Source organism: Melozone crissalis, unplaced genomic scaffold (genome assembly GCF_028551555.1).
Source record: "Melozone crissalis strain CALT ecotype California unplaced genomic scaffold, PUWL_Pcris_2 ptg000012l_1, whole genome shotgun sequence".
Taxonomy (NCBI): domain Eukaryota; kingdom Metazoa; phylum Chordata; class Aves; order Passeriformes; family Passerellidae; genus Melozone; species Melozone crissalis.
In genome coordinates, this window is record NW_026535790.1 from 14,071,325 (window position 1) to 14,095,063 (window position 23,739).

Sequence of the window (23,739 nt, forward strand, 5' to 3'; positions counted from 1 at the left end):
TCTGAAAACAGCCAAATGCAATAAATACCCGGTGCCTGAACCTGGAAAAGCAGAGGCTGGAACAGGGCAGTCTCTGCAGGGGCTGCTAGTGCTGCCACAGAGGGAATCAACAGTAAATAAAGGGGCACAAGAAGCAAACACTGAAGCCCCCAGGACACTCCTTTGATGCAGTTGCTGGTGACCTGTTAGAATCCACTGGAAAGATGATCCTCCACTGGTGGGTGGTTCACTTTCTCCTTTTTCTATTTTTTGAGGAGCTGTTTCACTCTGCAGACAAGTAGCAAAATAACATGTAAGAAATCAGAGATTCCAGGTGAGTTAATAACAAATAATGAGTCTCTCAGTTCCTGAGTGGTTCTCTGGTTGCCGCAGTCCAGGCGTACAACAGCCAGGCTTTCCTGAGCATCCTCAGCCAGCCTTGTTGAAATACTGCTACAGATTGATAGAAACAGCCTGGATTCAAGGGAATTTAAGAGATCCAGCCTCTACATTCTTAGATTGCCAGAAAGAAGCTTTGGGGAATATTTGACCTGAAACATGGGAAGAATTTGATTTATTTTTTAATTCCTGCACCTAAAATGCAGAATTTTCTGCATTTTTTTTTCATCTTTCATTTCAAAGGAGGAGAGGAAGTATCCCTGCACACGTCAAACTGCAGGAAAGAGAAGACACGAAAGATGACTGGACTACTTTTTACAACTTTGGCTCTTGACTTTCCTCCCCAGAAGGGGAAGATGCACTGTCAGCCTGTCTTGTGATCAGGCTGTATCCTTTTGTTACCCTGATAAATGTCAGCTGACCAGTCTGGGATGTGGAAAAGCTCCATCCCTAGCAGACCTTTGCTGCTTTTCCTCACTATTGGGGCAGGGAAGGGCCCAGCATCTCCCCACCTGAGCAATGCTTGCAGACTTTGCCTGACCCCACAAGGTCCCCATCTCCTCATTGCCCTGCTCTGGTCCCCCAAGGTCCTCCAAAACCCTTTCTGCTTTGCCTGCTCCTGCCCTCCAAGTTCTCCCTGCCTTCTCCCTTCAGATCCTTGCTCCCAGCTGGGCTCTACAGGCAGTGGTGAGATTTTGGCCTCCATTGCTGGTAGGTGAAATGCCAAGCTTGTGCTGTGACAAAGTAAATCTAGCAGAGAGGCAGATTTTGGCTCCTGGGCAAGAAAGACCATTGAGTTTTCAGCAGATTCCTGCTTCTCGTGTCCTCATGCTCTGATCATGGCCATGGGAGCAGCTCTCAGTGTGAGGGCAGGGTTTGGCTCAGCCCAGCACTTGAGGGCAGGTGGTAGAAGCAGAGTGGGTCCTGCTGGATCCCCAACTCTCAGCTTCAGACCCTGGGGACACCCTCACAGTCCCTGGCTGATGGGATGATATTGCCCATGGCAGAGCCAGCATTTGGTGATGCAGCATCCATCTGTGTTTGATCCAGACCTACCTGGAGCCTCTCCTTTCCCAGGGCATCTCCCACCCCTTCCCCCAGCCACAACCACGCAGAAGCTCGTCCTTGGTGTTCTCTGTGCTTGTGCCTCTTGGGATTTGGCCAGCACGTGTCAGGGCTCCTCTTCCTCTGCAGCTGCTCTCTGCTCGGCTGCCTCACCCCGAGCATCCCTTCCTCCTGCCTGGGGCTGCTTGGAACATCCTGCTTCCCGAGTTCTTTCACCCTGATTCTACCAGGTCACGGGCATGTTGGCTGTGGTGGCACAGCCTCTTTGATTAGGGGTATCTCCAAGCATGACTTCCATCTGTCCATCAGTCTCTATCGCTAATTCCTGCAGCATTTACAGCCAGGCAGGGGCTTTGGTCATTTGGAATAGTCGCTGGTGGTGGCAGGGCTGTGCTAAATGATCTATTCCACACGTTTCACCTCTCCTCTGTTCGCAAATTGTTGGTGATTTCTTTTTTTTTTTGTAGTTGCATTAAGTATTCCAAGTGACTGCAATTTCCCCCATCGTATTCATTATTCAAAATTGTTCTCCAGATAATTTCTGCAAATAATTCGCGGTCTTTGCTCTTTTGTGAATACTTGGTCTCAGGAATGAGAGTCGTTTTAATTGGGATCTCACATCACATGATGGGTTTTGGCTTCCCGATTGGGCAGGCTTAATTTTTAGACTTGAGATTTGGGGAGGGAAACTGTTGCAATTAAGAATTTGAAATCTACTTTCTTCCAATATCTTTTGTTGATGCTTAAAATTAACAGAAATTAACAGTCTGTCTCACTTTTTTTTTTCCCCTTCTTCTTCCTGGCTAAAAATCCCTGCCGGTAACTTGTTGGCAAGAAACACTTGGAGAATATAAACAAAAAGGTGGCACCAAAACAGCTAAATTTAACATATCTAAAAACTGGAGTGATGATTCACGGTGGTTTGTTGTATATTATTCACCTCACTCTGGTAAAAATAATGATCAAAATAATTTAGAAACCTAAAAAGTCACATAGCAAGGGGACATTTATAGCACTCGGTTTCATAAAATCTTCCATCAGCTGCTCTCTGTGTGCCTGAGAAGCATCCTGTGGGCTGGCTGGTGTGTTGTACCCCAGTCCTCAGTGCTCCAGCCCCGTGCTGAGGCTGCTCCCAGCTCGGAGGAGGTGGAGAAAAGGAAGGTTCAACCACCCTGGCACCCCACACTGCCTCGATCCGCACCCTCAGCAGGCAAGACTCCAGCTGCCTCTCACAGAGCCCGACTCCAGGCAGAGGGTGACTGTGAGTGACTTGCCCAAGGTCACCCTCCAGCTCCGTGGTTCGGCTGGAAATAGCTCCAAGGTCTCCTGATCCCCCCGGCAGCCCCCCGGCTGCCAGGCGAGACGGAAAGGTGCAGAGTTCACGCGGCTTCTCCGACCGACAGCCCGGCTCCTGCCACCTCACCTGAAACCTCAAACCTCCTTGGCTCTGTGTTCTGCCCTCCCTGCCCGTCAGGCTGAGTCAATAGAGCCCCCCCTGAGCAGCCTGGGCTCCCGTGGCATATTTATGCCTCTGGAGTGGAGCGTGGTGCCGGCGTTCCCGTTGGTGCGGCACCCGCGCAGCCCGGCTGCTGCCTTCCACCAGCTGCTGCTGCCGATTTCCCTTAAAAATAAAACCCCTCTAAAGGTACAGCAGGGACACCTTAAATGCAGAGCCGTGGCGTGCAGTTAATCATATCCTCTTAACGGGTTTATTCGCTCATTAAATATTTAAGACTCGTTTCTCTTTATCAATAGTGTGGAGGCGTGCAGGCCCCGGTGCAAAGATTTATGCACACAATAGGATCGGTGCATTTAGATTTGTTTGAAGGGATCTGAGAGCCATTTAAAACCCGACCGAGGGGGACGGTTGCTGCTGCTGCTGTTTTCCCCCAGCGAGGTTTCTGCCTTTTCTGCCTCCTGGCTGTGGTTGGAAGGTGGCAGGAGGTGAGGTTGGGGGGCTCAGATTGATGGCTGCCTCTGGTACCCTCGTAGTTCCTTTTGAAATAGCTGTGCCCCCTTTTTGAGGGATGCTGAGGTCTTGGAGGGGACATGTTTGGCTTGGCTGTCTCATAGTGGTGAGGATGGTCTGTGAAAAATGCAGTGTGTGGAGGCAGGACCCAGTGCTGGGATGTGTCTGTGGAAGTGGTGTTTTGATCCCTGCTTCCCACTGCTGTCTGTGGGAAGAGCTTTGCTGTTGTGGCTCAGAAGTGAATTCCAGCTCGTCTGGCGCCGTTCGGGAGCCGTCATGCAGGTGCAACATCTGTTGTTCTTCTGTTGCTACCTGGGCTCTGCTCTCCACACAGGTGTAAGAGCAGTGGTGGCCGTTTTTGTTCACAGGATGGGGAGGGACAAAACCCATGCCATCCTCCTGCCTCATCCCCCCCATCATCTGCCCCTCTGCCCACCACAGCTCGCCAGCCCAGACCTCCATCCGGAACATCTTCATCCAGTACACAGCATTTCCCACCTTCCTCATGCCCGGTCCCTACCTGGGGCTTTGTGGCTTCCAGCTGCTGCCAGATGTGTCACTCATGCTGGGGGCAGGGAAGCAGCTCCTCCCAGTGATGTGTGTACACCTGTTCCCTGAGCCTCTGGGCTGTGGTGTGGGGTGTGGGACATGGACAGAGGCCTCAGTGTCCATTGCACAACGTGCCCTGCTCTGTCCTTTCATGGAGAGCATTGCTGGAGCTTGCAGGTCCCGGCATGCAGGACTCAATCTCCATCTCAGCAGCCTCTGCTTAGATCAGGAGGGAACATCTCATGCCAAGACCTGTCCTCCCCAGGCTGAAACTCAGAGTCAGAGATGGCAGCAGCTGATGCCCATTTTTTTTCACCCCCTGTGGCAACCTGGCAGGTTCTTCCCGCAGCTTTGCATGCAGCCAGACATGCCTGTTCCAAAACCTCTGCTCCAGGAGGTGCTGGGGGTGGATGGGAAGGGTGAGTAGCTGCAGTGGCAATGGGCAGAGCTGGCAGATGCCTCCTGAGGGTGTGAGAAATACCCCGGCTGGATTATTGACAGACAGCCCAGAGCATGGGAAGTGCGTGTGTGCGTCAGATATTTACCCAGACCTCTCCTGCTTTGCAACGTGCCCACAAAAAAAAAGGATCTGACAGCAATAAAACTGTCGGGCGGCTGCTGCTGCTTTTTTTTAAAGTTCTATGATAGCTTCTCCCCCCGCCTTTTTTTAATAGCTAATGCATCTGTCACTACTTTCCTAATGAGCTTTCCGAAAAGGGCCTTGGGGACCTCTACCTATCCATGTGGGCTTGGATCAGAGCGTACTCAGGGGAGGCAGAGAGAATTCAGCTCCCCGTTTCACCCTCATCCCCTCCCCAAACTCCTCTCTGAGGGCAGGTTGTCCAGAGGGAGGGGAAGGCAGCAATATCTCAGCACTCGGCGAGCTGGCGTGCACCCCCTGCAATCACAGCCAATAATGACAAAAAGACGGGGCTGCTGCCAGAGATAGAGAGCTGAGCTCCAAGCGTTACAGCAATGTCACAGCCTTGGGACTGCTGCTGGCTGCTACTGGAAAGAAATTTCCTCACAACAGGCAGAGTTATAGGAAGGAGCCATTGATTGCATTAAAAAACACCCTCCCCACCTCTTTTTTTTTTTTTTGGCATGGATTTTCAAGGCTTTTTTTTTTTTCCTTTCCTCTCCCCCCCCCTTTCTCTCTCCATTTGCCATTGAAGTTGCGTTCAATAAAACCCATCGCCCGAGAGCGTCTGTTCGCATGTTCTCAGCAGTACAATGGGCAGAGGACTGCAGTGTGCAGAGCCCCAGCCAGCCTCTGCAGACAATGAGGGGCTGGCAGCGGGGCAGGGGGGGCTTCTAGTTTATTTTATTTCATTTTTCCCCCACCTGCCAGCCCCCAGTGCTAATTGTAATCACAAAAGGCAAATGGGAAGGGACTGGGGGAGCAAGGCTGTGGTTCACTGGGGTCATGGTCTCCATCAGTCATTCTCCCAGCCTGTTGCTGGGTAAAAGCTTGGCTCCTTGGTTTATCAAAATGACTGTGCAGTAAAAGCCTCTTTGCCCAAACCTCCTCCCCTCCTCAAAAAAAAGCTGTTTACTGACTCAAAAAGCCTGAATTTCCCATTACCATCCATGGGAGACTTCCCGTTGACTTCTCTAGGCACAGAAGGGAAAACAGAGGGTTTGGTGACTCAGGCACAAACCTGGGATCTCTTCCTCTTGCTGACGCTGTTGGCAAATCTTTTAGGATTTAGCCAGATTCACCCAGGGACCGAGCACCACCACCCCTGTGCCACTGATTGGGCACAAGAGGATGCACCACTTGGCAGGAGTGAATTCCTAATTGTGCCGTGCCCGAATTCCCCTCAGCTGTGAGATGTGACGGTGCTCACCCCGTGTTGCACGATGGTGGAGAAGCTAATAGCTATTAATGCCAGAGAGATGCTTCCAGATCTCTAGATAAAAGGTGCTCAAGGAGGGAAAATTATTATCATCATGGGCCAAAGAGCTACGGGGGATTTGAAATCTGTTTGTGTTTGTAGGATGTAACCACTAAGGAGGGAGAGACTGGGACAATGGAGCATGCACAGCACTAATGGAATGAGCGTAGGAAAGAGGATATCTCTGGAGACCCTTAGAAACCATTTCCCAGTGGTAAGATCTACTTGGGTTGTTTGTTCTTCTTCCCAGATGAGAGCTGCAGTCGTGGATGCTTTTATCACTTACGAGCTGGACTAGATGGAGGCCAGAGAGCGCATTGTAGGGACGAGCCCGTGTGGCTCTCCAGTGGGTAGGTACTGATTTATCCGGTCTCAGCTTCCATTTCTGGCTTTCAGAGCTGTGCTTTGTAATAGGGGATCCTGGAATGGATGTCTCAGGCCTGTTTTTCAAGCTTATGGGATGCAAGGTAGAGATGCAAGGGCATGACGTGGGCATCTTGAGGCTGCAGCAGAAGGGCTATTCGTGCTTTGGGATACAGTTTGGGCTGAGGTGTGGGTTTGGAGCGGCTCCATGGCAGCATGTGGTGGTTCCTTGAAGACATTTCACTTGGAGATTCACTTTTTCCAGCTGATTCACGTCCTCGTGCGAGCCCATTTCTCGCCATGGTGACAGTGAAGCTGCTGAGGCTCTGTGTGATAACGCTCCTGGTCCAGGCTAGAGGCTCCTAATGGGCTCTGAGCCCAGAGGGGCCAGGAACTGTACAAACACAGGTTTTTTCCTTGAGATTAAACCCCAGCTAGACAAGCTGTTTTCAGTCTGTGGTCTGGCAGTGCTGAGTACACTGCTGTTCAAAGCATTGGGCAAGCAGGTGAGGCACAGGCAGCATCCGTCCAAGCTCCCCTGGAGTGTGTATCCTGGATCCTCACTTCCATCCTGCTCCAAAATCACCATGTCACCTTCACTTTGCTCTCTGAGACAGCCCCATTTTGTGCTCAGGGGAGAGATGCAGCCTTTCTCACTGGAGACCTGCAGCACACCATGCTCTTTTTTTCCCTCTCCTGTCTTTTTTTTTTTTTTTCTTCTCTCCTGGACACTTTACTTAGCTTCTTTCTTCCCTCTCATTTTCTCTACCATCAAATGAAAGCCATTCAGACCAAAACGGTTCAGTCTGCTCTTTGTGTCTGGAAAACAGAACACCAAAGACAGCTGGACCTACCCGAGATGGCCACGGCCGTGGCAACAGTGGCTCTTTGTTAGCGCTGTTGTCTCTGCCCCTATCTCCAGTGTCTGGGGCCCTGTCTCTTTAAAGCTTTAGTGTGCTGTGTCAAAGCCAACAGAGAGTTCAGCTTATTAATGGATTCGCTAGGTTAATATCCCAACAGTTTGGTGTGGTGGGTTTTTTTTTTCCCTTTCCACCAGCATAATTTAGAAAGAGGGGGAGGGGGAGAGAAAGATAACCCAGACCCATTTCTGGGGAGGAGGGCACGGCATGGCTCATTGCTTTGGAGAAATGGAGCTGGAATGGTTGGTCGGGGCCACGAGAAGGTGGTGGCCCAGCCCTTTGCCTTCCTGTCTGTATGTACATCTCTCTCTATCTCCTTCTCCTGCGGGGTTCCCTGCATCAAAGCTTCTTCCAGTTCTTATGCTAATGAGGTGCATTAATGCTTAATGACTGTGAACAGGCTTGTTTAATTGCACCTATCTGAGCAGGAGGCACGTTGCTGTATAAGAGGGAACGACCATGTAAGCAGCTGCATGCCCTCCTGGACAGTCTTAATTACATGTAAAACTGATGTGATCTAAACCACCAGGCTGGTGATTAGTTTAGTGAGGCAGGTGGTACTTTGCAATTCAGTGCCTCAGAAACTCTAGAGCAAGTGAGATCAGATTCTTTCGTAGGCTATGGAGGATAAGGCAAGCCCTGATCATCCTTGAATTTGATGTTGGGTGGGGACAAGCACGGCATAGTAGATTAATTTAATTAATTTATTGCAGTTAGTTTGCAAAGACATTATCCGCCAGCGTCTGTGCAGAATACTGAGCAGTCCCATTAATGCAATGCTATTTTGCCTGTAAATCCTCTCCCCCCGCCCCTTACAGGAGGAATGAGCTGCGATGGTCTCAGCTTTCTGCAGCGTTATCTTGCGCTGGTTGAATGCAACTGATTGTCTGAACTACAAAGGGGCCCGGCTAATGCAAAGCCATCCCTATTGGCACCAGACCTAGATTAATGACTCTGCATGCATTGACTTGGCTCCAAACTGGATTTCCCTAAAGCAGCTCGCTGCTGTCTGCACTCCCATATCCCCTAGCTGGGCTGGGATTGTTGGGCTGGCGAGAGCCACGGGGCTGGGAGCTTGGGAGCTCCAGGTGGGAAGGCTGTGGGTAAGGGGTGCACAGGTATGGAGGTGGTGCCTGTTATCACCAGCCATCTGCTGCTCATCACCCAGCCTCGCTGCTTGGGGTTATTTGTTTTGCTTTTATTCACTGGAGGGGGGATTAAAAAAAAAAAATAAACCAGCCTTTATTAGAAATGGCTTTGGAACAGGAGTAAACCAGATCCAGCAGGATTTTGGGGTCGGTTGTTCTCCTAGGATTGGTGTCACCCAGCATACCTCTGCCTAAGTGGATGCTCACACCTTCCTCATCGGATGCTCACACCTTCCTCATCTCCATACTGGACTCTTGGCTGTTACCCCACTGGACCCTTCCCTTTCCCCACACTGGACCATTCTGTGTCCCCACACCAGATCTTTCCCCATTTCCACACTGGACCGTTCCCTGTTCCTTTACTGGACCCTTCACCATCCCCACAATGGGCTCTTCTCCATCCTCACATCTGACCCTTTCCTGTCCCCCCACTAGGATCTCACCAGACCCTCCCCCTTCCCCACACTGGATCCCTCCCTGTCCCCACACAGACCACTCCCTATCCCCACACTGGACTCTTCCCTTGGCTCATCTTCCTCAGAGCTGTGCCATGAACTCGGATCTCCCTCTCCCTGCCCTCCCGGGCCCCAGCCGAGGCCCTTCCTGACGTTACTCCCACAACAACCACTTCCTTCCCATCCCGGCACCCCAGCTCCACAACGTCCCTGCCCAGGCCCTCACTATCTCCCCAATACCCCTGTCCTGCTCCTCTCCTTCCAGCCACCACTGTTTATTTTGTAAAAGAACCTGGAGACTGTTTCTCCTGGAGTGAAGCTGATGGCGGAGCTGCTGGGTGGGGGGTCACTCAACCTCCTGCTTCCACCACAGAAGCTTCCTCTTGGTGTCCACAACACCTGTGGGGTTTTGGGATTAGAACCCAGCATGTGGGATGTGTTTTTAGCCAGCAGGCCAGCACCAGCTGCCCCCATTGAAGCATCCCCCAAGCCCGCCATGTTTCAGGCTTAGCAGGAAGGGAAGGCCTGGCCATGGCCGCCACCTGCATTCGACAGGAAGGCAGCAGGGCAGGAGCTGGGGAAGAGGCAGGGGAGGTGTGTGGTGGGGAATTAGAGTGCTGTGGTGCCTTCCTCATTGTCTTTCTCCCAGTGGGCACATTTCATGGTGGCAGAAGGCTCGGCCATGGTGGGGGCAGCAGCGGAGGAGAGAGGGTGGCAGAAGGAGGCTCGAGATGGAGGTGGCTTTGAGGGGAGAGCAGGAACCTGCTGGATTTTGATGGGAGCTCTCCCTCCATGGCAGCTAGCCCTGCTCTGAGGGGCTGCAGCCGCCTGGCTCCCCGCAGGAAGAACAAGCAGCTCCACTGCCATCTGCCCTCCCCTCGCCCACTCCATGCTGGCTGTTCCCCCATTGTCCCACCAAGACATTTTGCTGCACCAACACTTGGCCTTGCAATGGCCTCGAGTCAGATTTTGGGTGGAAAAGCAGACTTTTCTTCTCAAAAAATCCTTCTTGAGCACAGCTCCATGGTGGTGGCACCAAGGCAGCCCCTGAGCATTGTGATCTTGCTGATCCCGGGTACTCCCAAGTCCTCACTGCAGTGGCAGTGGCATGGCCACCCACAGTGCCACCCCTGTGAGTGGGACAAGCAGCCTGAGACACGCCATCCCTGTGAAATCAGGAGTGTTTTGCTCTCCTGAGGGATGCTGCAGGAACCAGTGCCACGTCAGGGTGCATCCCCTGCGGGGGGGCTCAGCCTTGCCTCGTCTGTGGGCGAAACACCCTCGCACTGAACCCCCAGCCTGAGCAAAACCTTTTTTTAGCACTCCCCTATTTGCCAAGCATACTTCCTTTCTTTTGATTCTTACCACCTACATACAGTCTGACTGCAACGGCAAAAAAAAAAAAGAGAAAAAAAAAGGTGGGGGGGAAAGAATTGCAACATTCAGTCGAAGGCTTTTCTGTCTAATGACGTTAAATTTATTAACCAAAACTCCAGCTGCACCAGGCTGGGATCTAATAATATTCAGGCTATGGAGACATCAAGTAGAAAGAAGCTTAAAGCCCTTTTTATTTCACAGTAAAACTGTCAGTAAATAACTGGATTGTCTTGAGACTGAGAAAATGGGGATTTATCTTCCTGAACATGAAAAGTGTGCTTATTTTTTTTTATCAGCTTCAAAAAGCCCCAGCAACCTTGATTTTCCTTCCACACCGTTCTCAGCTGCTCTGCCAAGCCCCAAAACCACACAAATCAAGAGACAGGCTCTAAAGATATTTTTAATTAAATTAATTCCTTTTCCTTCCTTCCCCATTTCTCCCTTGTCCCCTCCTCCATCCTCTCTTTCTCTCTCCCTGTGTCCCCAGCTAATGACTTCTAAGCACTGTGACATTTCAGCACTGGCTGTCACTAACACCACACCTCCGTGCTGGTTATAAATTGGGCACAGAGACATAAAATTCCCCGCAGAAGGTCCCCGTTTGATGATATTCTCCGAGGTAAACCTCCAATAGCTCCCTGTTTTCTTTAATAACGCTAATAGGCATAGATTAATTAAACTGTTATATTACTTCCTTCTTTCTACCAGCACCAGTTAGAAATCTTATTACCTGCTCCTCTCCGCTTGCCTTTTCCCCAAGGTGGTTATATTCCAACCAGTTACCAAGGTTTCTCAGAGCCTGTAGCACAAGGTGAAATGGCAGATCCAGCATTCTGTGGATCCTGCTCCCAGCCCTTGGCTCCCAAACCCCACCGACCTCAGCAGAGCCCGGGCGGGCGTAACCGGGGTCAGGATTAAGCCCGGTTTGTCTGAAGAGGTTCTGTCTTGAAAGCAACAGCAGGGCTATTGTTGAGTCTGGATGCCCCCTCTAAAAGGGACCACAGCTGTAGGAAAGGGAATTGTATACATCCATCAACTCCTCCAGGGCCTCAGGATGTATTAGTTAAGATTGTGGGATAGCATGTCTCGGCTCCACTGAAGGGCTCCTTTGAATGACATGTTGGATATACTGTTGCACATCTGGCTGCTGTATTATTGAATTGCTCTATGGTTGCATTTTCCAGACCACGGGAATGTGTTGGTTCAGGAGTGTAGGGGGGGAAAGGATGAAGGGGACAACATGTGGGAAAATTAGAGGGATGCATCCCGCAGGGTGGGGTGGGTTTGGATGGAGCCGTGTGGTGGAGGCGGGGAGGGAGCGGGGGGAGCAGGCAATGCTTTCACACAAAATGCCGTGTTGCCATTTGAAATCCACTCCAGAGCTTCCTGCTCTAATTAAATTTGTCACCATCGTTACTATAATGCCTGCCATTCCTCCGGTGCTTTTTGTTCTCTGGGATCCCAAAACATGACAGAGGCAAGGGCAGATCCTCTGTGTTTCCTCTGCGGGAGCTTTTTCAGAGCAGAGCAGGGAAAATGCAGCTGTAGGAGCTGCTTTGGGAGCACAGCCACTCCTGGTTTGGGGACGCTGGAGTGAGGGACACTGAGCCTGAGGAGTCTGGGCAACTCTTGATGGCCTTTTCCAACCTTAATGATTCTGTAAGGTGTCTCCTGGGACTGCTGATTTGCAGGAGCTTGTGTGAGTGCCCTGGGAATGCCTGTTAAACCCAGGAGCCCTTCTTGGGCTCTCACTTGGCTCATCCTGTTCTTGGCCCCTCTGGACCCCTCTGTCCCCACTGCCACCTATGCTCTTGGCACCACGTGTGCCCGCTGGCCACTGCCAGCCTGCCATGAGATGCTGGGTACGGCTGCTCTGCGCCGCACTGGGGCAGAAGGAATTCACTAATTACTCGCAGCTCTTAATATGGCCCCTGAACGCTGCCAGAGTGGCGTGAAGGGCTCAGAGCAGGAGACACAACCTGCTCCATCGTGTCTTCTGTGTCAGCTTGCAGCGAACTGAATGCAAAAAGGCTGTCTGAGCTGAAAACAGCAGAGCCCTTGGAAATTTAAAGGTGCAGAGCACAGAAAACAAAGGCGTTTACGCTGCTGAATATTCATCCTGGCGTCTGATCCTGCCAGGAGCAAAGCCTGCACAGCTCCCGTGAAAGCTGATGGGAGGGAACCTTGGTCTCAACCTCATCTTGGGCTCCAGCCCAAATCTGAGGGGGGAGAGCAAATTAGTCCTTAATGCACATATATCTTAGACTAAAACCTGATAAGGGAACTCTCCTATGTTAATTTACCTGAGTTATTTGCTATACTGATTGCTGAAGGTACTCTGATTAGCGCATGAAATATTTCTATACCTTCGGTCTGATTAACCCATATCTGCAAAATAAATATTTGTCTCGTTATAGTTATGCGATCGTGCAATCAAAGACCCTATCATAATGGGAAAGGGGATTGAGTATCCGTGTGAAAAAGGCAGGGAATGGCGACACAGAATGAGCGGGTTGGAGAGCAGGGAGATGAGGAGCAGGGGCACGGCTGCAGGGGGAGGCTCGGGGGTCCCAGCCCTCGGCTGGGGGGGTTGAAATGCCGGGGAGGGCACGATTCTGCTCCCGTTTCACCGGTGCTAATTGGGACTAATTCCGTTTGACTCAGCAGCGTTGCGCCAGTCCCGGCAAGAGGAGGGTCAGACCTTGGGAATCACAGGGGTGAGTCCCAGCAGGCTCCCAGCCTCCAGCTTTTTTGAAACAGAAGCAGGGAGTTCCCGGCAGCGCGGTGCCTGTGCCAGTCTCCCAGACGAGCTCTTAAAATAGCCCAGCGCACCAGGCTGTGGCACCGGGGGAGAGCGCGGAGGATGAAGTGTTCCGTCTTCCTGGCCCAGATCCGGGGAGAGGAGGGGTTGGCAGCTCCCTGCCCAAGGCAAAGGTGCTTTACCGTGCCATTTGGGGACGAGGGCACTTGTCACCCTTCAACCAGGTGGCAGGGAGCAAAGGAGTCGCCAGCCTGCGCTGCCGGCTCTGCTGAGCATGCTGGACATCCTCCCTCAGCCATGGGAGCTGTAAGTCATCTGGAGGAGAGGATCCCCCCTCTGCTGTTACAGGGCTGTTTTGCATATGCTCCGTTAGGAAAAGAGGAGTTTTATTGTGGCTGTGCAGAAGAGCTAAGTCAAGAGGTTGCTTTATGGCTCGTGGATCCCAGCGTGGAGAGGCAGGCGTCCCAGATGCAGCATATAGCAAAGCCTGGCAGTGGCGTAGAGCACTGCTGCAGCGCAGAGCAGGGCTCAGAGAAAGAGCTGAAGTCATTTTTCTTCTAAGGGCAGGGGGTAGTGGGGAGGAAATATGAAGGCAGCCCTGTTGCTAAGGAAATCTGCTCTTTGTACGGTCGTACATTTAGGTAATGCTAATGAAAGGCCATATAGTAGCGAGGTGCGGATGTCAGCACTGTGCACTCCTGGATATTTGATTAGCATTTCTTTGACTTTGCCTCCTCTAACAGAAATACCTGAGTGCATGGATATCAGGAAAACAAAATCCCCCTTCTCCTCTGCCAAGAGCCCGGTGTTGTGCAGAGAAACGAAGAGCCTTACCAAAATATGACACTCCATAATTAATGTGTGTTTTTTTCCCCCCGCACACACCCTGGAGAGGAGGAGAGCAAACATGTGATGAGAACAGAAATAGTCACATCACTTAATGCATTGCTGGACGGTACCCAGCCGGCACAGCGATGAACCTGGCGTGAGACCCGAGAGCAGCAAAGCAGCATAGCATCCCATTTAATGGCTGAAGGCCCACAGATGTTTTAAACCTCGAGACTGCATCTCTCAGAGGTTTCCCTTTCGACTCAAGCATCACTGGGCAGCTTTTGGAAGCAAAGGCTGGGGATGCTCTATGCAGGCACCCAGCACATCTGCGGATTAGCTGGTGTGTGCATGTGTGTGTGTGGCATCCGAGCCCAGATCCGGTGATCTGGCTTAGGAAGCAGGAGAGGACCCTACAGAGCACAAGCACCGTGCCCTGCTCTCAAGCATGGCTGGAAGAATGAGTCAGCCCTTTTCCTTCTCATGGGGGTCGAGTGGCTGTCCCTGTCTGAGTGTCACTAATGAAAGCACCCAGGAATGGAAGGGCTCTGTGCTTGAATGGCGTGCTTGCAACAGTCTTAAAGACCAGCTGCTCTGCGTGAGACTTCCAGAGAGCGAGAGCGCTTGAATGAAGCCCTTATATCTCTCTCTCTTTTTCTTTCTTTTTTTTTCCCTTTTTTTTTTTTTTTTTTTTTTTTTTTTTTTTTTTTTTTTTTTTTTTTTTGCCACACAGTGTGGTGTGGGCTCTGTTCCTCCTCGCCTTTTGCTCTTGCTCCCTGGGGCAGCCCGCTGTGTCTCAGAGGCATGAGGAGTGAGTCCTCCTGGGAGTCCTCCAGTTGGTGTGAGGAATGGCCCCTCAGGGGATAAATCCACCGGGGGCCCGAGGTGGCAGAGGCGTCCTGAGCGTCTCTCCTGGATGACAGCAGCGCCTGGGATGGAGATTTGGAGGTTTGCACGCCTTCACTCCCTCCCTGCCAGCACCTGCCCCTCCCTTTCGCCGTTGTGCAACATCCCAAGGGCAATTACAGCAATGCTTACGTGGAGGAGTGATATTGGGAAAGTATTTAGTCATTTTAACTGTTCTGCTGGTGGCTCCCCTCCCTTAAGGTGGTTCCTATTTATTCTTTTCCCTCTCCCAGCAATTCCTCGCAAGTCTCACTGCACCCTGAGGTCCAGCGACCCTTTTGGTGTGTCCTTGGGTACTGAGGGCTCCTCTTGGCAAGGAGGAGTGGAAAAGCCACGTTCCCATCCGATAATACTTTTCCTTTCCTTTCCTCATCCCTCCCCTGCTTACTACAGTGATTTTAAAGCTTCCGCCCCTTGACAGTGATGCAGGAGGCGAGGCGGGGGGGATGATTTTGTGAGCAGAAGGAAGAGGCAAGAGCCTGAAGAGCCTCTCCTGCTCTCAGAGGCTTCTGGACGCTTCTGTGTCTCCATCCCTGGAGTGATTTTCCCTGGGCTCAGTGTAAACAAGGCAATCCATTATGGCAGTTTGAGCGTTACTCCACAAACACGCTGCTGGTCCCTGCCCTCTGCTCCTGCTCCTCCTGAGCTGTGCAGGGAGCCTTGGTGGGGCACTGGGGTTATCCATGTGTGTGCCTTGATGTGCCACTGGGGTTATCCATGTGTGTGCCTTGATGTGGCACTGAGGTTATCCAGATGCTCATCCACATGTGGGAGCAATCTCTGAGCATCCAGGGGTGACCAAGGCTCCATCAGGAGCTGGAGTTGAGCCTGATCAGCCCCACTGCTCATTCTGCAAAACTGGGGAGCGTTCAGGGGAGTTCAGGGACACTGATGCACTCCCAGGGAGGGACGTGGAAGAGTCATGGGTGCTGTTTATCCTACCAAGAGAGCGAGAAGAAGATCCCACTGTAAAAGGAGATAAGCTCACGTGAGCACAAGAGCAACACTAAAAAATACATGATTAAGGTTACAAAGTCAGGCACAGAGCGTGTAAGAAATCCTGGAATTAAGGACATCTGAGCAGCTTATGGCCGTGGAATGCCGTGCATTCATTAGGGGACAGCCTTTACTCCGGTCTCAAGGTGTTTCCTCTGCAGTGTCTCTGCCTCAGGGGGTGTGTGAGATGGATGGAGCCTGGTTAGCAGCAGCTCAGTGCCCAGTTTGTGGCTGTCCCCCCAGTATTCTGTCTGCAGCCCCAGTGCCTCGTTTGCTGTGCATTGTGCAAATCCTGCTTGGGGGTTGAAATTGTTCCTCCTGGCCCTCCTAAAATGCTGAGCCTGCTCTTGCCTTGCCTCTGCCTTTCGCTTCCTTCCCTCTGTCCCACCTCCATGCTGGTTGGTGGCTGGCAAGGGGGAATAGCAGCATCTCCCCCACCAATAACCCTTTTGGGGTCTGGCTTAGCCCTGGGACCCCGGAGCAGGAAGGAATACACTCTGCAGCTCCAGGAGGGCTGATGAGAGTGCAGCCCACATGCTTCACACTGCCAGCATTTGATTTTCCATCTGTTTTTTGTTTTGGTTTAGTTAGAGGCAGAGAGGAGAGGTGGGTTTTGGTGTGAACCTCTCGTCTGTCTGCATGCAGTGTGTGGGACAAAGGCAGCTTAGCATGGAAAGCCCCAGAAGCACCCCAAGGAGTGGGCTGGGGGACTTAAAAGACAGAGTTTCTCCCGAAGCTGTGGGAAAAGTGTATATTTAGGACAAGCAGCCTTGCAGCCTGCTGTATGTATTCACTGTCTGAGAGCAGAGCCAGCCAGAGCCTGGAGGGGACAGATGGAGGAATTAAGGACATCTCAGCTGGGCAGCAGGACCAAGGGATGCTTGCAGGGGAGCTGGCTCCCACACCTGAACCACTTTGGAGACAAGGCTGGGAGTTACCAGAGCTTTTCTTAGCAAGAGAGCCCTCCACCGGAATAATGTGTTGTGGACATAAAAGGAGATCTGGAGAGGGAATATTTTCACTCTGGAAGCTGCTAAGGAACTTGCATTTAGCTGCTAGCAATCTGTTTCAAACTGAGTTCCTGTCCCAGGAAAGAGAAAGCAGAGCAGTCTCGCTGTGTGGAACGACTGTAAATTCTTTTCTGGCTTTGCTGAGGAAAAACAATGTGCTCTCAGTGAAAACCTCCCAGAAATCCAGGACGTGGGTATTTTATAAGTCAGCCCTTTGGAGAGAGCAGCTAAGGAGACCAGTCAAGTAGATTCCCCTGACTTTTATTTACTGGCAAGTCGGTGGAGTGGCTGGAGAAGGACGGAGATGCTGCTGCCCTCACAGATACGGGCAGGTCACAGTGACACAGGCTGGGAGAGAGGCTGGGAAAGCATTCCTGAGAGAAGAGGTTTGAAAGGGATGTGTCTAACAGAGCACAGAACTCAAAAAGTCATGGTGAAACTTTGCATTTAGATGCCTGCAGCAGCAGCCCGGGAAGCTTTCCACGAGGACAGACACATTTCCTGCCTCACGGCATTTGCTTAGGAAGAATTCATAAATATACCCACCACTACTAACCATCCTTTTCTGCTGGGAATTGCCATTAGCAGCTAAATTCAGTGCTTTACATATAAAAAGCATTGAGACTTAATTCTGTGCAATGCTTTCTTCAAAGTCTTTGTGGGAGAGACAGCTCCAAGCTGGATTTGGGCTGAGTTGCAGCGAGGTGTTGGGAAGCAGGGATTGTATCGGTGCAGGATGTGTGATGGCAACACCCAGGAGGTGAGCGTGGTGCAGGATGAGATGTCATGAAGGATGGGGTGTATGACCCTGAGGGGGACCTGTCAGACCTGTGAGTTGCTGCACATGGGAGCAGCTTCCATCAAACGTGCACCAATGACACTCACTGGGAGACCGAAAATGGACAGATTTTCCTGGATTTATCAAGAATCCTGGCATCAGAGAATGGTTTGGGTTGGAAAGGGCTTTAAAGATCATCTCATTCACCCACCCTGCCATGGGCAAGGACACCTTCCACTACCCCTGGTGGCTCCATGCCTCATTCAGCTTGGACACTTCCAGGGATGTGGCAGCCACAGCTGCTCTGGGCAACCTATGCCAGGGCCTCACCACCCTCACAGGGAAGAATTTCTTCCTAATATCTAATCTAACCCTGCCCTCTGGCAGTTGAGAAGCACGAGAAGCACATCTCTGACTCTAATTATCCCATCACATTGCAAATCCCTGCTGCAGCACCGGGGGCTGTGTGAGATGTTCAGCCTTTTGGATGGGGAGGGAGATTCCTGTTCCCTCAGCCGCTTTCACAGCAGCAGCTGGACTTTCCCAGCCAAGGTTGTACCCCTGCTGAAAGGAGCCTGGAGGGAAGGTCCCCATGGAGCTGCTGGTTTGGAAGGGAGATGCAGTCTCATGCTCTGCTCTGCGGAGGAGTTACCAAACACAGGGAATTAGGATGGGATTTCAGTGGAAGCAGATTATCCCGTTTCTCTCCGAGCACATTTCTGCCTCTGAATCAGCGCATGACAGGCAGGGCAGCCGGGGCAGCCAGCAGGGCAGCTCCCATGCATGCCAGAGGGGCCTGAGCCCGGGTCAGGGAGGGTTCCCTGTGTTCCCAGCGTGGCTGGAGCAGGAGCTGGGATGGCAGGAGAGGGATGGAGGGGGAGCAGACGGCGGGCACGGAGCTGGAGGGGCGGCACAAAGCGCTGTCAGAACAGCAGGGACTCACTGGCTGCAAATGGAGATGGAAAGGGCTGGAAAGGAAAGGACTCAACACAGCTGGTCCCCTTCAGCTTTGATCTTGAAAGCACAGGGGTGTTGGCCACCAAGCAGGAGAGGGGAAGAAGGGGGATGACTCATAAAAATATTGGTGTTTCCATGAAGATGCTGTTACCTGAGGACAGGAAGGAGGAGGGACCTTCCCTGCAAATGTGGAGGGAGCTGGAGGAAAAAGTCCCCCTTGTGTAGAAATTTCCAGCCTGCTTAGGAACACGGGGCTGTTTGCTCTGGAGCCAGCGGCTTGGTTGTTTGCTGGGAATTGCTGGTTTTGTGCAGAGCAGAAGGTGGCTGGTGTGCTTGTTATTTCAGGGCAGAAAAATAAAGGAAGAGCTGGTTTTCTTGGAGGCCTGTGTGGTGGGGATGTATTTGGAAGAAGAAAGAGAGCTCTCCTTCCTGCTGCTGGGTGAAGGGGGATGATCCCACCCTGAGAAGTTGGGGAGAAGTCAAACACTCCCCGGGAGCTTCAGTCAGAGACTCTGGCCACAGGAGGGCTGAGGTTTGATCTTCCTGGCCACCACAGGGATTGTGCTGGGGAGAGGGTTGTAGTTTACTCACAGGCACGTGGATTTGCTCCATGTACCCATCCCTTCCACTCACAAGTGACAGAGGTGGCCTGTCCTGCACAGGAGGACACGAGAAGGACGGATGGACCCAGGTGATGCCAGCTCTGTACCAAAGCAAGCCCAAACTTTCTCTGCCCCCTCTGTGAGCCCTTGGGGGATTCCAGCTCACAGAAGCCATACATGCAGCGTTGGACCAGCTGTAATTTTTATCCTGGAGGCAAAAATCACTGGAAATAATGCTTCATCACTCTGAAGGTCCTGACACCACCCTTAACCACCACATCACGAACCTCCTGTCGCAATTGTGATCTGCGTATGTGTCAAATCTTGCCTCGCAGATAAAAGCTGCTCCGCAGGCACCTTTTGTGCTAAAATACGGAGCCTTTAAAATGTGAAAGAAACAACAAAATGTAGGACGCCACACAAAGCTGACCCACTGGGGACTGGGGGGGGGAGAAAAACCCGCAAGAAGGAGGGCTTGACACACAAAAATTGTTTTGTTAACAAAGCATCATTGTTCCACTCTGAATCGGTTTGACTGGAGTGGTAGAAACACCCCATCTGGAGACAGATGGAGAGTTTTCTGGCTAAAGAGACGGGAGGAGGGCCGGCTGACAGCCCAGCAGATAGCATTGTCTGCTGCTACCTTGGCAATGGAGAGGAGGAAGGGCAGGTGGCAGATGAGGCGTCCCCTGTGCCACCTGCCCAGCACGCTGCATCCCTCTGCACAGGGAGGTGTGTGCCCAGGCTGGCTGCTCACACCTCAGGACAATCCTCCCTCGTCTTTTGGGGCTGGTTGGGTGCTCATGGGGATCAGCCCATGTCACCTGTGGTGCCACAATGGATGCAAACACCTGGGAAACCCATGCACTGAACAGCAGGATGTGACACAGACTTTCCTGTCACCCTCACACTCCTCCCTGTGCCACGTCCCTCTGGACCAGCTCAGCACTGCTTGGATCAGGTGGGACCATGCCAGAGCAGGGCATGCAGAGGATAAACCCAGCAAGCCAGGCAGGGAAGCCAAAATTGAGCCCAGCTCTGCAAGCCCATGGGAACACTCTGGATGTGTCTGGGGACACCAGGGCACCCCTTGCCACCACCACGCTGCTGCATCTGCAGCCCTGACGCTCAGAGATCAAATCCACCTTTTCCTTTAATCCTTCTACCTTTTCTTGCAGGTGTATCAAAGCTGTGCTGGCCCACTCTGCATGGGTGACCACCTGCCCACAGCCAGTGGCCAAGCTGGGCTGCTCATCTGGCTCCCCAAAAAGCCGTGGTGCATTTGAATAGATTCCCACCACACGACTGTAAAGGCCCCAGTGGGTTTGAATAGGAGCCCCTTGAGGTATTATCTCAGGGTGCTCTTGGTGAGATGGTCCTGCTCCACTTGTGTGCCGTGCCAGGCCTTGGTGTGGTGGGGGTTTAGCAGCTCTGGGGCACCAAAGTGCAAATCCCATCCCAGTGTGAAGGCTTGCTCCTGCTCTTGCATGGGTTTTGCCACTAACTTCCAGGATAACAGGGTTTGGGATGATGCTGAGTGGAAACCAGCATTGGCCAGAGGTTCAGGGAGTGAAACTGGTGGGAGCAGCAAGAGTTGATGCAGTGCCAAAATGCCCAGGGATGGGTTATCTGTGAGGTGCTCGGGTTGGCCCAGCAGGCCTGCAGGATGCCTGAGGGTTCTTGGAATTGTCCTGGCCGCCTTGCTGAGGTTGGGGATGAGCGAGGAGAAATCTGCATTGAATGCCCAGGGCTTTGAGCTACAGCAAGGCTAAACGTGAGGTGTTTCATGGCATCAGTGTCTGCTCTGCTCCTGAGAGCTCACCAGCAGCCCCTGCTCCCTCTGCTGCCTTCCATGCCTGATGGGAAACTCCAGGGTGGGTAATGCTCCTGCCAGAGCTTTGAGGGATCGTATCCTGCCCACCCTATCTGAATTCCTGATGACTTGCTAATTGCTTGACACACTCTACTTGCAATGCAAGAGACAGGCTCACGTCATCCTCTGTGGTTTGCCAGGGGAGAGTGTGAACCTCTTTTTGACTTGCCTTGAAATAGATGAAAAAGAATAGAGCTCGATATGATTAATGTGAAAACTTCAGCTTGGTTTCCTGCTTTGGCATCTGGGCTTTGGTCTTCTTAGCATCCCCGTGCCTTGTTTTTTGAGGAATGGCTGCACGTGGGAGCATCTGCGAGCTGATGGTGCTGGCTGTGCTGTGGTGGTCTGGGGGCTCCTCTGCAAGCTCTGTCCATAATCCCCAGCTGCTGGAGACATTCCAGGTTTGTGCAGCAGTCACGGAAGGATTCAGGTGGCTGCCTCGAGGCACTGCTGAGATAATACCTCAAGGGGCTCCTATTCAAACCCACTGGGGCCTTTACAGTTGTGTGGTGGAAATCTATTCAAATGCACCACGGCTTTTTGGGGAGCCAGATGAGCAGCCCAGCTTGGCCACTGGCTGTGGGCAGGTGGTCACCCATGCAGAGTGGGCCAGCACAGCTTTGATACACCTGCAAGAAAAGGTAGAAGGATTAAAGGAAAAGGTGGATTTGATCTTTGAGTGTTCCCATGGGCTTGCAGAGCTGGGTTCAATTTTGGCTTCCCTGCCTGGCTTGCTGGGTTTATCCTCTGCATGCCCTGCTCTGGCATGGTCCCACCTGATCCGAGCAGTGCTGAGCTGGTCCAGAGGGACGTGGCACAGGCAGGAGTGTGAGGGTGACAGGAAAGTCTGTGTCACATCCTGCTGTTCAGTGCATGGGTTTCCCAGGTGTTTGCATCCATTGTGGCACCACAGGTGACTTGGGGATGAAGTGGCCTCAGGGGGGAGAAGTGAATGGGGTCATAGAAAGCAAGAGGGGGTAGAACAGGATGGATCTGTTCACCTGAGCTCTGCTCGTGTGTTGTGGTTGTCCCAGAGGGAAGAGACCTGCACTTGTGAGAAGTGAAATGCTTGGACAGCCATCCCTTGCTTTTGCAGCCATTTGCCTTCCCTGATCTGCTGAGGACGCCACTCCTACAGCTCCAACAAAACATCCTTTTGCAGTCTCGGATTTTGGCCCTGCTGCTGCACCAGCTGCACCGTGCTGGCAGGAGGGGAGAGGAGAGGAGAGGGAAGGTGAGGCAGGGCAGGCAGCTTGGTTCCTGCCGGCTGCTGTCACTGCACAGCGCCCTTGATGTGGCTGTGGGTGCCAGGACCCAGCCGGGGCACGGACCCCCAGGAAGGAGGAGATGGGGTCTGGATTGCTGGTGATGCATCAAAGCACCCGGGAGTGAGGTGTGACCCTGCCTGGCAGCGGGTCGGGGTGCTGTTCCCTTTGCCCTGCCGCTGGGAAAGCAGAGTGCATCCCTGGGGAAGTGCCCTCCACTCCATCCACCCATCCACCCCATCCCACCACCGTGTGCAGCCTGCAATCCTTCACCTTGCTTTTCCCCTGTGCACAGAGGGAAGGCAAATTCGCATGCGAGCTCTCCCGGGGAGCGGAGGGGATGGGTTCACCTTGCTGGGAGGCGAGGGAGTCACAGGGAAAGAGGTGCTGGAAGGAGCGCAGAGCGGATTTAATCCGCAGCGACTCGGCTGTCGCCGGTGCCCGGTGCGAGGGCGCCCGGGGAGCTCCGGGTGCATTGGGGCGATGCTGTGCTGCTCTCTCTGTGCCTCCCAAACGCCTCCTGCGCCGGGCTCTGTGAATCAGCATTTCTGCAGTCGGAACAAGGCAGCGGGGAAAGGCAGGAGGATGTCAGGGCACAGGGGAGGAGGATGGCGGGGGGGACCTCATTAAAAAGGGGCAGCCTGTGAGCTGGGGGTGGTCTCATGGCGCGGCTCCGCAATCTGCTCCCTCCAGGTTTTGGCTCATCACCTCCGTGCCCCCCTCGTGCTGCTCGGTGCCGAGGTAAACAAGCGCTGGGAGCGATGCCTCCCCTTCCCGCCCGGGGAATGTGACAAGCTGGCACTGGGAGAAGGCATGAAAGCGATGTGATCCTCCGCAGCTCCCGAGCCGGGGAACCTGGGGAGATCCAGTTACAGCAGCGGGGTTAGAACAAAAGAGATTTGCCTCCGGGATCAATTCCTCTCCATTTTCCGGGCTGTGCACGTGTGTGCGTGTGTGCCTGGAACGGCCCGGCTGAGCACCAGGGCTCTGACGCTTTGGAATGCTGCTTTTTCCCAAAACAGGGAGAGCAGGGTAATCCCCTGGGACAGGCCTAGAAATAGCAAGGCCAGGCCAGGCTTTGCAATGCTTGGAAATCGGGAGCCAAGCTGGGCAGCTGGCGGCTGCTGGAGCTGCTCTGCCAAGGGCTGAGCTCTGGGTTGGGGTGTGAAACCACCCCATGGTTTGCTCCCAAGGCATTTCCAGGTGATTACTCCTCCCCTCCATCACAAGGTTGGCCAGCGAGCAAAACCCCAATCCCTCAAAAGCCTTTTCTGCCCCATAATGGCCGTGCCAACACCGCATTATCCGAGATGCCTTTAACCCACGGCCGTGGTGGGGCTGGGGGAATCATGAGCCTTCCACGTGTGCTGCAGAACCAGCTCAAGGAATCAGCAGGATCCTGCACCCTGGGATGCTTGTCGCTCGTTTGGGGGGGGGTTGGGTGGCTTATTTGGGGGTGGGGATTTTTTGGCATATTGCCTTCTCCCAAATGCCGCCGGGGATGAGCCATGGAGAGCACAGATGTGCATCCCGAGCATACCACAACAAGGTTCCTGATTTAAGGACTGTGATTAACCTCTTTCCGACAGTTGCTAACCAGGTGCAGGATTGTAACGGGAAGAGGAGAAAGCTCAGTGCAAA

General features: G+C 52.7%; 1 protein-coding gene across 3 annotated transcripts in view; it reads left to right on the forward strand.

Moving 5' to 3' along the window:
- Nucleotides 1-23,739, forward strand: part of RAI1 (retinoic acid induced 1) — a 72,844-nt gene that overhangs the window by 6,205 nt on the left and 42,900 nt on the right. Inside the window, exon 2 of one of the 3 annotated variants that reach the window (XM_054270645.1) lies at nucleotides 5,962-6,073. The exons of 1 other annotated variant lie outside the window; for it this stretch is intronic. The gene's annotated coding sequence lies outside the window, so the exon portion shown is untranslated. Of the gene's footprint in view, nucleotides 1-5,961; nucleotides 6,074-6,134; nucleotides 6,210-23,739 lie in introns of those variants that run through there. One more of the 3 variants, XM_054270647.1, reaches the window with a different exon arrangement.